Genomic DNA, 12,879 nt, shown 5'->3' on the forward strand with positions numbered 1-12,879 from the left:
GGGCATCACATTGAACTAATCTGTTTGCAACAAATCCACCGCTCAAGTTTATCAGTGCAGTTGGGAGCTCTTCCCAATCCCACATTTTTACTGGGACAGAATCATGTTTGCAAGATAACAGAATTGTTTCAGTCCAAGGCTTCAAACTGACCTCATGTAAAGCATATACAGAGAATAAAACCCAGAGCACTTGAAATGAAAGCAACATTTGCTTTTAAGAAACCCTACAGCAAATTAAGCAGGTGCAGAGACTACTGTCTGAGAGAAAGACAAAAGAATCTGTTAATATTTAACTCCTAAACAAATGCCAAGATTACTGTGGAAAGGCTCACAACTCATACTGCATTGAATCAAGCAGCTGGGGAAACATTCAAAAGCCTGTAAGGTAATATAGTCATTAGGGCTATTTGAATTCCCTTGAAGGAATTTAGCAAAATACTCTTAAACTGCTTCAAACAAAATACACCAATACCCTCACTGGCAGGGCATAATGGGATGGACAGGAATGTTCCATGGTGGGTAAAGGACCTTTAAAGCTGAAGCCTGCTAAGGATAAGTTTGACACCCTGGATGACAACTCTGAAGGCAGAGTATATCCAAAGCAGCATGAGGTTTAAATTCCCATCACCCTTCTGAAGAGCAGCAAGCACTCAGGTTGTGAACAAATCTGTCCAAGGATGCTCTGAGCTATATCCCAGTTTCACATGAATAGCAACTGATCTTTATAAGGTGTGAGGGGTAGCAGACACTGTCTGCCAGGGGCAGAGCTGCTGGGTTACAAGGATGTGAGACCTGTCTTACCATTCTGCAGAGATATCCATCAACACCAGCCACCAGCCCATGCTACCTCTCTTTTAATCAGTGACAGATCTGGACATAATCTGCATAACCTGAACAGAACTTTCCATCTGTTGTGCTGTTGAACAGGTTTCAAATAGGAAATCACTAACGTTTTGACTTCATCTGATATTCAGTGCCCCACACAAGAGCAAGAATTGATCATTCTAGAAGCTACAAATTTTCACCACTTAAAACCAAAATAAATTTGTAGTGTGTCTCATTAATATACTAGGAGAAAGAATAATTATTTGATTAATACTGTTGGGGCAGTATAAAACTGATGAGGTTTTTTATCCCCTGAGCTAGAAAAGAGATCACAGTAGCAGTCTAACTGTTTCCCATGCTTTTGTGTGCTCTGGTTTGAACGCAGCCTGCTCTGCTCCTGCTCACTCTGCCTTCCTCCCCTACCCTGCACCTCAAGCTCCAGCACATCCTGGATCTTTCTCCACTGCAACACCCTGAGCTCCCTTTCCCAGCTTGTCCCCACCACAGTATCTGCTCCACAAGTTCAGTCTAGTTTTGGTGGATCTTCCAGATGGAGTGGGACTGGCTGGGACTAGACCAGACCTATTTGTGCAGGCTGGCCAAACAGCCCTTCCCCTTGGCTGCCAGGCAAACCAAACACCAGAGCAGCCTTTCAGCTACTGCAGCCCTGCCAGATGCACCAGGGGGACAAAGCTCCCAACCTGCTGGCAGCAGCAGCCCAGGCTTGATGGAAAAACTCAGCATGCTCAAAAACAGTTGCACTTTTTAATCAAGGAGCCCTGTTGTTATACAGAAAGAGAAATCCATAGGAATGCTTGCTGTAATCCTTGCCACCTCAAGAAACCAACAGAAATTCAACAAAAGTGATTTAGCATCTGTGCTGACAGTCTGAAGTTCCTTTGCCTAATGATGATGAAGCTTCATCAAGAGTTACAGCACTTACTCTCCACATACATGTACCAAACATTTAAAACCTGAGTGTTTATTGTCAGAGATACTCTAAATGCCACAAAGCACAGGATAAACTTGATAAAACTGAGTTCAGCTGGAAATATTTGCCACTACTTTTTCTTGAACACTTAACATTATAGTTAAATGAGTAAGGAAAGAATCATGATTAAGAACTTCACACCAGTAGCATGAAGCTGCTGCCTTTTGGATCAACTAAAACCAGGTAGTCAGAACAAGTGGGAGACAGGAGGCAGAGCAGTGGATTTAGCAAAGCTAACTAGAAGCAAAACAGATGTATGTAACATTAGGAAAGTGGAATTTCCACCAACCTCCTCGTAGGAATTATTAGCAATTGCTGTATTGGCTCCAGCAAGAAGCAGCTCACAGGTACCACTGGTCACTCAAGCAGAGCTCTCAAACAGAATGAGATCCCCTGTGCCTTTCTTTTGTGTCCTCATTTTACCATTCCTATACCAACAGACAACCCTTGAGTTAAAGTTCATGTACTGTGCTGTGGTATGAAGTGTTAAATGAACAGAAATGTACCGATCTCTTGAGTAAGAACATTTAAGGTCTTAAAACACTTTTGTACAAGTTTTCACCTGGATGGGAGATCCTTACCAGTGACATACAGGTTACACAACAGCTGCTCTGACAAGTTTTACTTTCATTAACAAGACTTATCACCAGGACTCAACAAGGACAGCAAATCAGTCAAGCTGACTATATATTTTCATAGTGAACCTATACAAAAAGATAATCATAAACCATGGTGAAATGCTTATATATGTCAAGATGGAAGTTCCAAAAAAGGCTCTACAAAATTAGATGTTAGTATTTTAATGATTTGTCTTTAAATAATACATCATCTTTTGAACAAGCTAATACTTTATAGATGAGAATCTTTAAACCAAGTGTAATTGAGCTACAGTGTTTCTATAGTGGTGTCCCCTCATCCTGAATCTCTTTTAACACTCATTGATTTCTGTCAGACACTCATTGGAAGAATTAATTTATTTATGAACTTGTCATTACAAGTCATTGATTAAGATGTCCTGCCTTAAAGATTTAATTATGCCCTAAGATAAAAGATTTGCTAATTATTGTCTTTTATCTAATTGAAGTTTTGTATTACAAATAAAGTTCAAAGGTTTAAGACAGTTGCCCTTTCAAACATTTGGGCAAAGATGAGAATTTAATCATAGGCCAGACCATGTTCTCACCAGGAACATCAGACAAACTCCAGGAGCCATTCTGGTAACAGAATTGATGACTATTCCATGTGCAGACATCCAAGAAAATCTTTTAACCTCTTTTTGTCTTTCAGATGTTTTCACAGCATGGCTCTTTGTTTTGGATCCATCAGGTACTTTGACACTCTGGTCCAGAGTGATATAACTTAAAGATTGGGAACTTCCACGTTTCCTTTTCTTCCAATTTTACTTACTCTTACATACTGACAATGGGAACAGTTCCTAAGAATAGGGGTTTTCAGATCTTAAAAAAAGATAGTAGCAATAATCTCACTCAAAAGTTTTTCTTCTCTGAGGAGTAGAACAGGAAAACATCAACGTTTAGATATCAACATAATTAAAATTCAGACAAAAAAAAATTGCGTCTAGAGTTTCCTTCTGTGTCATTAAACAAAGTCTTGAACTTGGTAGAATTTTTGAAGTAGTACAAATCAAGAAGCAGAAACATCCACAGAAGAGGAAAAGCTAATGTAGAAACAAACTCATTTTCAAGCTCCTAGGAAGCACAGAAATCCCTGGGAAGCACAGATCTGTCCTCCCTGTGTTCATAACTGTTCAGGTTTGCACACAGCTGCAAGCACATGGTTCCAGAGGGCTGGCCCAAGGGAAGACCTTGTCCCCCAGCAGCATTTACAGCTGCAAAGAACATCAGGCTCAGCAGGCACTGGCATACACAGACAGGAAGATTTTGTGGCACTGATGACCCTGTCAGATACAGGAGTGCTCTGAAGCCATAAGCAATTTCAAGCAGGTGTTTGGTCACAAAAAAAATGTACATTAGGCGACCACTTAAGCTGCTTGACATTTCTACATATAATTAAAACAAATATAATCAACTATTCAATCCATCTATATACAAACAAGCTATAAGATTTGAATGTCTCCTTGATTCATAATTCATAAGAACAGAACATTTAATATTTCAGTGAGATGGACCAGCTCTGCAGGACTGGAAGTTTACCAGTGAATTACCACCTAAACATCTGGGTTACAAGATCAAGACAGACTTTTTTTTTTTCCAAGTACTTGGCCCACAGAATAATGGATGCTGGATTATCCAGATACAGCAACTTCTGGGTGAGCCCACTATTAGTGAGTGGGGAATTTGGCCTGACTATGTGTTACAAACCATTTCATGTCTGCAGCAGTGGAACCAAAAAGCTTACAAGAGCCCCAAGCCTAAATACTCTCACAGAGTTCATTTTCCTCTTTCTGCAAGGTTTTCTGTTTATCAGTAACCTCACACTGCTCCTGGCATTCAGTGCCATGCACAGGAATGTTTCTGGTGTGCTGCTCACACTAGAATTGCCAATTCCTGTTAACACTACTCAATAGATTCTTCTGAAGTACAGTTTGTTTGAGGATTTTTCCTTACAGTTGTAGAATTATGGAAGCGTACCAGCCTACAATTTTTCAAAATCATTTCCAGAGAAAATGCCTTCCTGCAAAAGCTGTGAACTGCTGCTTTGCACCTAAGCTTTCCCAGATTGAAAGCACAGTTTAATATCATCAGTGGGATGGGACTCAGTGGAATTCCAAAACTGAGGATGGTCATGATCCAAATCTTAGCTTTGATCTCCTGCTCTTGGACACGTTTCCATGCCCAGCAACTCACATCATCTTCAGCAGGAAGTCAGTGAACTTTGCACTTCACTGACACGCAGACACCCTACCAAAAACAAGTTTTTATAAAAAAGCCAGCAAAAGCAGCATGGGTAGGCACACATTTCTTCAATTTTCACAGCTAAAACTTATGCAAATCTCAAGAGCATTTAATCAAACACCTTTCCAAGTCTTTCATTTTATCACTCTAGGAAAAAAAAAAAGGTGGAACAAAAAATCCTGTTCTTGCTACTTGCCAAGCTCAATTTTTTCCACCTCAGTTCAATTTTACCCAAGAGAAAGAGATATCAAGACACTCCAGGGGACCAAGCAGTTCAGGCACCTAGTTCCTTTCACTGCCTGGTGTGTGCAATTCTTTGTGCAGAACATGGCCAGGGCTCAGACTACATCCTGAAGAAGAAACCTGCAGGAATTTTGCCACAGAGAAACAACACCTCATACAGATTTAAACTTATGCCTAGATAATTTCCAACAGACAGAAAAATTTAATTTTCTCAGCAGCGTCTTCTTCAAAACCTGACTGAGGGACTCATTGCCTTTGAAGCTGGAAGTGTAAAACCAAAACTCAAGGAGTTTAAAATAAAATTCTTATACCTATATGGAACACACATGTTCTCATTATGCTCCAGAGCATTATCCAAGAGGAATTCCACACCACAAAATGCTCCAGGAGCACTGTGCATAATCAAGAACACCAGTAAAATTGGATTTGTGCACTGGCTATTTCCTTAGTTCTTCTTTTACGAGCAACCATATTAAAAAATTGAGGATATAAAAGGAAGTTTTCATCTCCTATACGAAATGATGATACACCATTATTTTTTTAAAGAAACAGTGGCTTATCAGAAGAGAGATATAAAAGGATTTTCTAAGACCTGAAAAGAATCCGTGGCAGTTCACTGTAAAGCATTTGTCTTTGAACAGAGACACTCGTGATTTGTATATGATCCTCTAGAAACACACCCAACTGAGTGAGTAATGTCTGTTCAAATAATATTTCAAATTTAAAAATTATTCAGTTCACTGCAGTACTTTTTTTGGTCTCCAAAATCCACATTGCAACCAAATTTTCCCACTGGCAGCATTCAGTAACATTGCTGATCCCAGAGCAGGGTAATTCAGAGACCTTACCAACACAAACTTCAGAGTTTCTGAACTGCTAATCATATAAACAATACCAAGAATTACCTGTACCTTATCAGAGAACAGTACTAATAAAAAAGTTTGATGAGAAGACAAAACTAATCAGAACTAGAACAGCTCAAAACTGCCTAGGTAAAAAAAAAAAATACATAGAAAAAGAAGCAATTCCAACCAATGCAATTTTTTCTTTAGATATTGATCTTGCTGAGTGACTGGTGCATCTCACTAGAAGCAAATGCATTATTGCTACAGGCACCTTTGTGAAATCTTTATGTCTCACTCCCACTGAAGTGAACACCAAATCTGCTTCTATTGTATCCACATTCAAATGTTCTCACATTTCAGATTCTAAAAGTTTCTGCCCAGCTACACTTTTCTTTGTCTAAACTCAAAATTTGGAAAGGATGCACAGGTAAGGATGCTTTCAAAAGTTTTCTAACCTCGATGCTTTTATGCTATTTTACATAGTGGTTTTCTTTACTATTTCTCAAGACCCTGCAAGTTAAGGATGAAGACCTAGTCCCTGCATGACAGATCCTGCTCTCAGAATAGAAAGTGGAAAAGGAAAGTGAAGTGTCTTCATATGGGAGAGAAGCTTGCATCTTGTCAGATTTTTATGTGCTTTATTTATTTTCATAAGTAAGCTGTAGTATCTGGGCACTTCCTAGCATTATTTATAGGCATTTCTATAGAGCTCATAATCACAGTATCTGAGTGCCTCTCGCTATTTACGATGTGCCATTTATCTCTAGAGGGTACAACTCTCCTCCTTTCTGTTTTGAAGATGTCTTTTCACAAAGATAAGATGCAGGTGATTAATGCCTTCTGCACTTGGCATCTTGTGACATGGCTGTTTGGGGAAATGCAACTCTTTAATCACACTCTAAAGCACAGGATTTGGGCTCAGCTCGATCTTTTTTGGACTGTACCTTTTTCTCCAAATATAGAGTCACTTTCAAAAAAAAGTAGGAAGAGAACAGGAAATTCCACTGAAAAATCAGCATGTGCAGTTTTTCTCTCCTGAGAAGCCACACATGACAAAATATCTTCCTTAAAGAAATACAAGCCTCAACAATGTCTCTTGTGTTTGGTAGATTCTTCTCCAGCGGGACTTCATTTTAAACATGACAGAGTTTTCCAGTATCCCAGGGAACTTTTTTGTTCAGTCTGAGAAGGTCAGAATGTTTCCTGAGAGGCTGAGAGGTGGGGAAATGAAGGATCTTTCATGTGACTGACACTAAGCAGTATTTTTCCTAACTGCCAGGAGCTCACATATCCAGTGAGAGTTACCTTGACAATGAACTCAGCTTCTTCAGCCCCTCTGAAGAAAGGGCTGAGATTTGTCTTTTCACACAAAATATCCAGAAAAATTATATCAGCTGATAAACAGCAACTCTTTGATGATAACAACCCTTCAAAAATATATTTAGGAGAAAGAATAAGCAAAAATCAATAATCCAGAATGGTTATTAAAATAACAACATCACTCATAGCTCAGGACTGCTCTGTCAAAGCAGGTGAGTTTCAATTTCTGAAAAAATGAAATATTTTAAGCAGAATAAATACAAGGATAAACATTATTTTTGTCACTAAGGAAAAGTTTTCTAATCCTAATTCATACCCTTAAGGATGTAACAGATCTTCAGTAGACCCCATTAGCAAAGACAAGAGAAAGATCAAAGAAAGAAAAGCATCAATAAGGGTAACTTGGATTTTGAGCTCCTTGGCTTTCCTTGGTTATGTATCATCAGTGTCTGACACACTGACCCTAAACAGACATGAAATACAAAGACAAGCATTTCCCCACTGAAGTAACCATTGAAAATCTTCTACGAACTTTCTCTTCAGCAATTAAGTGAATTTGTATGAACTTTGCTGACACACAAACTTCACAAATATTTCCATGACTGGTATTTCTGAAGGAAGGGCAACTGCCAAAGGACAAAATTCATGAGTACATAAATTAATTCTAAAGATATCTCTAAAGAGCTCCAAAAGACACACTATGAACAGGCACTTTCAGAAGCTTAGCACATCTTCAGGAAGCATCATCAGAACTTTATTCTGAGTGAGGTGGTGTCAGCTGAGACAGATATCTTATAGAAATAACGTGTGACTCATTTACTAGTTGCCAGATACTTCCACATTTTCTAGTCTGTTAAAAACAGGAGCACGATTCTGTTACATGATGGATACAGAAATGTTGGTTGTAAAAGAGCTGAAATTTCGGTGTGTGTTAGCACTAGGTAATTAATCATTCCCATGTCAAAATGGCCCTTTTTATAAATTATTTCTGCAATGAAGACTGTGGGGTTCTTTGGCAATCCGTTCCAGAGTTAGGGTTATTTATGTTTCTTGCTCTAGAAAATCCTCAGAAATACCACTATATTTGAACATATCATTAATGCAAAATACTGAAATTACACTAGGATGGAGTTGAGAAAACTGACAGTAGAATCAGCTCAGCATTGCTCATTTGGAATTTGTTCCTCAGCAGAGAAAACCATCTGGGGTAAAGAACAAGGCAAAGACAAAAGACACTGAAAGGTGCAGGATAAATCAGCTATAGTTATTTAGGAATTAAGTGGTGAATACAGCCTAATTTCAGGAGAATACAAATTATTCCATCCTCATTTAGTTGAGAGAAAACATATGTGAAACAAGAAAAGTACAGCAGGCAGTAAAAATAACTCAGGTTTTAGACAAGATGATGGTGAGTATTTGCTGATATTGGCCTTTATAGCTCATAAAAGGCTGAGTGAAAAAAGGAGAAGCAGGATTCAGTCTCCTATAAGGACTGGAAAGGCAAGTGCTGGACTCATGCAGGGAACTGTTTCTCAGTTGCTGTTTTGCCACCAGCTGAAGGCAGGGAGAGCATTTCCTAAACTGTGCTGGCTCACAATGAGAGGCTGAAGTCAGCAAGAGATGCAAGCAGCATAAATCAGATCACAAAGCAAATGAACACACACAGGGCCTGATCTTCCTGTTTATCCCAGCACACAGCAGGAGGGAATGCAGTGAAACCAAAGCAGAGCTGAGCACAGAAGCTCTGTGCAGAATTAGACATCCAAGCTTGGGCTACCTGGCTTTGGAGGGGGTTTTTTGGGGGTGGGGGTGTATCTGAAGAGAAAGAGTGAGGTGCTGTGGGCTCAGCTGATGTAAATCAGACACAGATTCCAGCTGGGCTTCCTTCCCATGCCAGAGATACCCAGAAGAATTTACCAAGTCCAGTGTAATTTCAGTATTTTGCATTTTTGTGATGCTGAGCCCATTGGCAGCAGCAGTGGTATTTTCATGCAAGTCATCAAGTGAAAGCTGTTCTGGAAAATACATTCTAACCCAAGAAGCCTTGTTGGAGTGCCTGTGGAAAGCATCAGGAACAATAAGACAATGACAGCAATTTTTGTTGCCCTCTTGCAGATGTGCTGCTAAAATGTGATGGACATGGCCTGTGCTAATGCCTTTTCCTGTGAAAGCTCCTTGTCACAGATAGAATGGCAGTTCTTGGGGGAATTCCTGCTATGCAACACCACTCACAACTCAGGAATACTTTTACATGATGCTTGCAAGCAGTATTTTTTATCCTGATAGTGAGGTGGAACAAAGGGTGGCAGTACAGAAGATTGTAAATTTTAGTAATATATATTGTAATGTCTCCAGATATTTTATATTTACCTTACTAAGAGATTCTCATTATCATCACATTTACATGCTCTATGGGCCAAAAGACACTTCAATATGATAATAAAAGGCATATAAATTTGACAAAAATTCTCAAAAACTCCTGTAAAGCTGCTATAGAGCATGCAAGGACATTGAAAATCCTCTTTCCCTAGGACTTCAAAAAAAAATAGTGGAAAAAGTACAAATGCTTTGTTTTGCTATGTTCTTCACTTCAAATAATCCCTTGACAGCAGTACACTCTACCACCCATTTAAAGCATGCTAAGAACAACTGGTGCTCTGGAACAATCCTGCAGACTGGAGAATGAACTCTCTGCTGAGAACACACAAAACATCTTTCAATGAGTGCATTACCATGGACAGTTTAAGTACCACTTGAGCAGTGAAAGATACGTACACTGAATTATGCCAGACTGACTCAACAACAGGTCATGGTGAACTTGTCAAGTATCTCAAAAAATAATCCATGGTACCTGAAACACTCAGTGGCATAGATGAAATTCCACATACGGTATGGAAACAAATGATAAAACATCACCCTGACAGCAATATATGAGTTTCTCTTACAAACTTATTTCCAGACATTTCGCCAAAGCTTGGCTCAAGTGCAGGTACACAATTATAAAGTGTAAAACACCTCAGTCCTGGTAAACATTTCAAGTAAGAAAAAAGCAAAAGATAGATACATTTATTTACTCAGTCCTAAAGACAAAACGTAAATTCAGGAAATTCCTTGCTAACTGACAGGATAAAATATGGTTTCTCCTTGAATGATGTACACATTTTTATCATCCCATCTTTTGGCTATCCAGTCTTATATTCTGATCTCAAGAGACCAATATCTGAGATTAAGTCTTTTTACGTGTTTTCTCTTAGTGTCTAACCAGTCTTCCCAAGGTGATATAGATTAAACTTGAGAAGCATTAACTACACAGTAAAACTTTATTTTATGTACAACCATGTAAATGAGGCATGTCTACTCTCTTCCAGAACTGATATCCCTGAAAAGATTTTAATATTACATCTGAATTAAAGAAAGTTCTCATAACCATGTGAGAAGAAAATTTATTACCTTTTTTATTATGAATTTTATTATTATTATTATGTATCTGATATACCAGATTACAAAAAAACAACACAGCTGCACATTACAGCTGGTGAACACTCAGATACTGTGGATTCACATATGCACATTTATAACAGAGCTCCAGAATGTGGGGCCATCCCACACCAGCTGCAGTTGTTGCCATGCTAGGTATCAAAAAAGAACTCTGATGGACAGGAGGACTCCTGTCCCCTTTTTAATGAATTTTCTAAGGGTAAATTCAGGCTCATTTTGGACAGGAACTCAGGCCAACATGGGCCAGTTTCCAAATCTAAATAAGGAAATACATACCATGACTAAGATCTCTTGCTGTATGGGTTACTATCGGTCACAGATTAATCTTTATTCCTTATCAATGTACAAGATATTGTTAACTTCAGCAGGATTCCAACATTGCTAAATATGATATTTAAACACCACAAAATTTATCATGGCCAGTAATACTTTTTGACATCTGTCAAGATTTTAAAGTCTTCAGATAGAGCAAACTACAGCCCACTACTAAAAACTGATGTTCATTAACAAAAGCTTTCTCTTCCATAGCCTCTCACCATCTTTTATCCATTGCATGTTAACCTGATAATCCTAAGTATCTGTCAAAGTCTAGCCCAAAGGAAAGAGTATGGCAGTTAAAAGAATTAAGGTTCTTAGAATTGTCTAGAAATAGAATTTTCATTAAAGGAAAAAAAATAAATCCATATTTTAAAAGTTAATTTTCATCTTTTTTAACTGCTGTAACTTACAGCTAATTCATTGCAAGTTATAACTAGCTCTACAAGTTGAAACACCAAAAAGCTGCATTCTGCCAAGCTAGTGGCCTATTAATCCAGTATAATCCACATCCTTAAAATAACATCTTCAGAAGGATTGTGGCAATATCCATCTGTTCAAGCACTGAATATTTTATTATGTCTTACAGAAACACCAACGCATTATAGAAATGTCATCTAGAGATGTCTTAAATCTTTTTATATCTGACTAGCTAAAGACATCTTGTTCCAGAATAATGGAGTTAACAGGTAAATGAACACCCTGCTTCCATTCCAGAGGCCACTGGAAGTCAGTATTTCAGGGAGGATAAAAGAAACACTGGCAAGTTCCAAAAGAGCACAAAACCTACAATGCACCCTTCTCACCAGGGGCATCAGCAGCCACGTGGCTGCAAACCATGAGTTAAATAAATGACACAGGTGTGACCCAGCCTGGCACAGGAGCAGCTCCTTAAACCACTCCCTGAACAGCCCCAGGAGTTAATGAGATCCCTGATAACACTACTACCACATGAAAAGCAGATGCTGCACGCTCTGTCAAGTAAATCTCTGGTTCCTTATGCACATTTGCAAATTAAAGATTTGTAACAGTCTACCAAACATATCAGAGGATTAATTCCTTCTCCATGGGCTTCTTCCTTTCCTTGTTACACCAGACAAAGCCAGCAGGGAACATGCTTAAAACCAACACAAATATAGCAAATCTAAGCCAACACAAGCTATCAGAAGAGAATTTTATATCTTCAATTAATTTAAGCAAATGGCCAAAGCTACTTATCCCAGGGAAACAACTCTCAATTTCTAGGAGAGTCATGCATCATCATGGTCAAAGGTGCATGCCTGGACCCAAGGAAACACCTTTTAAGTTGGGAGACTTCTTGGAATCTGAGCAGAGCCTGATACTAATGAAACCTCATTCCTTGAGGAGCTATCACAAACATGGGCATTAAATTTCATCCAAAGAACAGAGAAATCTAATGTACTTGCATATTAGATAGTCCTTTTCTATATACCTCAGCTTTCATTGTAGGATCAATGAGAGGCAGAACCAAGTAGGGCCTGATAATCATTTACACCCCTATAGCAAAAAAATGTCCTATAACAGGCATCAGTATAACTGCAATGTAACCAAACAAACTCAAGGGTAAAAGAGGTCAGTTCCCAAAGATTTACATCCATGTTATCAACCCTCTCTGCTCTCAGAAACTAGAAGAATTTGAGAGTAATGGCAATGCAAAACGCTTTTTTAAAATAAATGCTACTAAAACCACAGAAATCAGTAGAAAATTATAACTAGTTTAAACCAAGCTGTAGAATTTTATGGTAAGGATATAATTTTCTGCTAAGTTTTATGGATATACCCAGAAATAAAACACCAAGCCTCTATTGAGTTTTATAGGGCTTTTCTGTAAGAATTACAAACAGTGGTATTCAAACAATACTTGTGGATCAGCCTGCCAGCAGGCCTATAAGCTAAAACTGCATTGCATAAACCAGGCACTGAATAATTTGGGATAATGAACAAA

Source organism: Melospiza melodia, chromosome 13, assembly GCF_035770615.1.
Source record: "Melospiza melodia melodia isolate bMelMel2 chromosome 13, bMelMel2.pri, whole genome shotgun sequence".
Taxonomy (NCBI): Eukaryota; Metazoa; Chordata; class Aves; order Passeriformes; family Passerellidae; genus Melospiza; species Melospiza melodia.